This window comes from Scyliorhinus torazame, unplaced genomic scaffold, assembly GCF_047496885.1.
Source record: "Scyliorhinus torazame isolate Kashiwa2021f unplaced genomic scaffold, sScyTor2.1 scaffold_694, whole genome shotgun sequence".
Classification (NCBI taxonomy): Eukaryota; Metazoa; Chordata; class Chondrichthyes; order Carcharhiniformes; family Scyliorhinidae; genus Scyliorhinus; species Scyliorhinus torazame.
The window spans coordinates 2290-7376 of record NW_027308421.1 but is presented as its reverse complement, the minus strand read 5'-3'; the positions used below and the strand labels follow the sequence as shown (position 1 = coordinate 7376).

Genomic DNA, 5087 nt, shown 5'->3' with positions numbered 1-5087 from the left:
CCATGCCAGATACCATGCATGTTCCTCCATCTGATGACATTTGTATCCGCCTTTCCTCTGCGAAACTATTGATGGCTGCACCGTCTTCCAGCTAACACCCAGGCTTCCGAATTATTTTTTTGTAACCCCTAGGTCCACTCTGATAAGATATCATGAATGGAATGACTCCCGCAAAAAACAGAAACGCGTCTCAGGCCAGCGGATTGGATAACAATCGGCGCTGTGGCTTAGTTGGTTAAAGCGCCTGTCTAATAAACAGGTGATTCTGAGTTCAAATCTCAGCAGTGCCTTTAGACGTTTCGTCGATGCACGGTTTTAGATCAAAACAGCGAGCTGAAAAACGAATGTTGGAAAACAGAAAATCATGGGAAAACCTGTTTGATGAAAGCATAAAATCATGGCAAAATCTGTAGTACCAACTTTTAAAAAAAGTGCCCTGTGCTCCATCACATGTTTGTCAAATCTTCCCCAGCATCCATTTATCGGTGACCTTATTTTAGGGCAGGACGATATCACAGTCACAGCATAACATTGTGGCTTCACAGCGCCAGAGACCCAGATTCGATTCGCTGCTGGGTCACTGTCTGTGCGGTGTCTGCACGTTCTCCCCGTGTCTGCGTAGGTTCCCTCCCACATTCCAAAGACGTGCAGACACCGCAACGGTGGTTTGGCCATCCTAAATTGCCCTTCGTGCCCAAAAAAGGTGAGGAGGGGTGATTGGGTTACGGGGATAAGGTGGAAGTGAGGGCTTAAGTGGGTCGGTGCAGACTCAATGGGCGGAATGGCCTCCTTCTGCACTGTATGTTCGATGTTCTAACATTCGCTCCCTGGTGCGATCTCAGTTGCTGTCACTGCAACGGCAGGGGCAAACAGCGATCTCCTTTGGCAGACATCATCAAGCTGAACTCGGAGATTCTCAACTCGGCTGCGTTGCTTTTGAATGCTTCATTCCACCCATTCTGGGGCCATTAACACGCATGCGTTGGTATTTCAATTAGTGTGACTTTTGTTAAAATTTGTATTGGAATTTTAATGATTTCTTGTACAAAGTTTACAGAAACCGAACAATAAGAGGAATAACCGCTCCAACACTCTCTCCCCACATCAATGTAAACTAATCCCTCAATATGCCCCTCATCCCCACCCAATTTCCCCCCACCCCAACTGGTTATTATTGATTTCCCATATTATATTACATGTTTTTAGAGTTTGAATTTGTTTACATGTGACAGTACAATAAGAAAAGAGGAGAAGGAAACCATACATGCAAAAGTACCCAGATAACATCGACCATCTCCCAGCCCTCCTTCTGCAAGTACATTGGCTTTGTTCGTCCACCGGTTTTATTTACATTATTCCATCTGGGATGGAGTGAGTGGTGGTACGGTAGGAAAGTGGATAACACTCTTTGATCACAACTCCAGGGTCGCAGGTTCGATTCCTAGGCTTGGATCACTGGCTGTGTGGAATTTGCAAGTTATCCCCGTGTGTGCGTGGGTTTGCTCTGAGTGCTCCGGTTTCCTCCCACAAATCCCGAAGGACGTGCTGTTACGTGAATTGGACGTTCTTAATTCTCTCTCTGTGCACTCGAACAGGCGCCGGAATGTGGCGACTAGGGGCTTTTCACAGTAACGTCATTGTAGTGTTAATGTAAGCCAACTTGTGAAAATAAAGATTATTATTATTAGGTGGAGTTCGCCCTGTTCAGGTCAGGAGCTCCAGAGCCTCTATGTTATTTCCACCCGTAATCCTTCCTCCCATTTTGTTCTGTGTGTCTTCCAGCTGGCGGCGCGTCTCCCCTAAAGGTTGCCCATACAGGTCCCCGCACGTTCCCCACCTACGTCGCCTGTGTCCAACAGTTCCTCTAACATTGAGATAGTGGAGGAAGTTTTTGATTTGTTAGTGTTTCAGTTCATTCCCGTTGGGCAGTTGCAAACTTTCCATCAGTTCCACTAACGTCGCTGGTTTGTCGTCTGTGTAAATGTCCCTAACTGTCATTGTCCCTCTGTCCTGTCTCCATCTGTTTAATGTGGCATTCATCGTGACTGGCACGAACCGTGGTTGCTGCAGATGGAGGCCACGGTAGAACGGAGTGCTGTCTCAGTTGGTTCAATGTCCAGAGTGTGGTATTACTACTGTGCTTGCTAAGTGTTTGGCTAGCGGAGAAAGCAGTGTTGTTCCTGTGAGTGCTCGGAGGAACGTATCCATGCAGGAACTCTCCTCCATCCTCACCCATTATATTTATGGCCCCTTCGCCCATCCCCTCACTCTCCCTGCTGTGGCAGCACTGGTAGTGTTGTTGGTTTCGGAAGGCCAGGCATCCCATATTTTATTTTCTGTAGAGGACCCTTTTGGGGATCCTTGGATTCCCCCCCTCAACCCCCCCCCCTCCCCCCCACCCCACATATTTGGGGTTGTTGCCACGGTTGGAGGCAGGAAACTTCTTGCTATCGAGTCTGTTAACTTCTCCCACAAATGCGCTGCAGTGCTGCCGCACATTTGTTGTAGCAGACGGCTGGGAATCCATCCGGTCCCGGCGCCTTTTCCCTTGAATGGCATTAATGCTCTCCATTACTTCTCTCTGATCAAATGGTGCTTCCAGCCTCCGCCTCCTAGTTTCGCCCGCGACTGGCATGTCCAGACCATGACGGAATTGCTTCATACCCGAGTTCCCTTCGGAGCGTTCAGAGGTGCACAGTGCCCGGTAGAAGGTTTCAACTGCTTTCCCCCTCGATCACAGTGCTTATTAGCTACCACCTTGAGCAAGGTTTTGGCGAAGTGACCTAATGGACTTGAATTCCAGACAAAAAACCCAAAGTCCGGACCACTTCCGGGTCTCTACTCTGCATAATCTGTTCTGGGCACTGGTTGCCTGATTTTAAAAAGACCGGACGAATGCACAGATGCGAACAGACATACTGAAAATTCAGGATGACAACAGCCGATTCGGAAGCTGATGAAGAAAAACTGCCAGGACACGCAAGACTCTTGGAAGAAAAGGGATAATTTTTCCTATTTAGAAATGACAGCTGCCTGATTGTGAACATCGAGAGAACAATTTCCACAGGATGGTCACGTCCACTATGTTGCTCCACTTGCCATGAATGATCTGGATTGGAGGAATCCCTCGTTCGCCGCTTTTCCATCATGAGCCCACGTGTCTGCATGGTCATGGTAACTTTCCTCCATTTAATCCAGGGAACCAGTGTTCAATAAATCCATCATTAGCCCAAATTAGTTTAAATTAACTCGCAGCGAGCAATTCAATGGACCCATTTCCAAACAGTGTTTTAAAATTATTAAATTTCGTTATACCTATTCCAGGTTTTGAATTCCCCAGTCACTCCAACTTTTTACTTTTCCAAACAAAGCTACTGCTGTTAATGCTACAAATTGAAAATAAAACATATATGCTGAAGTTACTTGTCAATTCTGGTAGAAACTTTGGAGAGACAAACAGAGGTAATGCTTCAAGTTCACGACCCTTCGTTAGAAATTAGAATGTATAGATTATTTATAGTTATGTGAAGAAAGGAGAAAGTAAGGGGTTATGATTAACATTGAGTACAACAGTTAGAGTGTAACATACTTTCTCATTTGTTCTTTTGTGTACGATTAATTCAATACCTAATGAAATTCGCAATAGGTCGTCAATCCTTTTAGAACTCTGTTGCTTTACCTTCCACTTAATTTAGGAGTAATGTTTATCCTGCCTTGGAAAAGTGCAATCTCCCCGAGCACTACTTCCGACTTGATATCCATATCTGGGTTTGATTATATCGTCGGTAAGCTCACCCCTCTGTTGATATAAGTCCAATGGTTTCATTTCATGATTTTCATTAATGAATGAAATGACTACGCCATCTTCCATATGACTGCTCGGTCTGGTTCACCGTCACTCACTTGTTTGGCTGATTTGTACGCATTATTGACAGAAGCTGAAAAGTAAATATTTCACCGAAAAAAATGTCGCTCTGGTTGTATAAATAACATCACCTGGCATTGTGTATTAAAGGCTCATATTAGCACGCAAACCCCTTTATTTAGTCTTGTGAAAGTAACAACGTTTGGTTCTCTCATTTTAAGTTATCAATCAAGAGGGCAGCACGGTGGCGCAGTGGTTAGCATTGCTGCCTCACGGCGCCGCGGTCCCAGGTTCGATCCCGTCTCTGGATCACTTTCCGTCTAGAATTTGAACATCCCGCCCCCCCCCCCTCCGTGTTTACGAGGATTTCGCCCCCACAACCCAAAGATGTGCAGGGTAGGTGAATTGGCCACGCTAAATTGCCCCTCCATTGGAAACAATGTATTGGGTACTCTAAATTAAAAATAAAGTTGGAAATCAAGATGCTCAACTCATCCAAAATTGATTTACGGGACAGCGTCACAGGTTGGGCCAGCATTCATTGCCCATCCAGAACAACCCGCCATTTCGGAGGGCATTTAAGAGGCATTACAATTTACCTGCATCTGGATTTACATGACGGCCAGACAAGGTAATGATGGTAGATTTCGTTCAAGGACATTCGTGAACAAGATGGGATTTTCCGGCAATTGACAATGGTTTCATGATCATTGTTAACTCCAACCTTTATTGGATTCAAATTTCACCATGTGCTGTACCAGGATCCAATCTCCAGATCTCTTTCTGGGTCTGTGGATTATTAATCCAGTGACGATACAACTACGCCACCACGCCACTGCCTTCCCAAACACCGGCTGTACCATTTGATGTGATTCTTCAGCGCAATGCATTCACGGTTATACACATTTTAATGAGCACTAGCGGCCTTATAAGACTAGAATTTCACAAAAGTTTGAATCCCAGAGACAAAGAATGAAGACAAAAAGGAAAACGGGCTTTTTGCTGTTTTGTTTTTAATCTTTTAATCAGTGAAACAGCTCTGAAAGAGACACTTGGCGCTTGGTTATTAATGATCACAGTAAAGTAAAGGACATCACTGAAACAGCATCACATTTCGTAACGGAACTGATGGCTGTGAGTGAATAGAACCATTGCTACTAGAATACAGTTCCTATTTTAAAACTTATTTATTGTGATCAGAATTAAACAAGAGAGTGTCATC

At 45.0% G+C, this 5087-nt stretch overlaps 1 non-coding gene across 1 annotated transcript; it reads left to right on the top strand.

Moving 5' to 3' along the window:
- The first annotated feature begins 216 nt into the window (after positions 1-216).
- Positions 217-290, top strand: trnai-aau (transfer RNA isoleucine (anticodon AAU)). Its single transcript has one exon. It is a non-coding gene; the product is annotated as a tRNA-Ile (tRNA).
- Positions 291-5087: the final 4797 nt, after the last annotated feature.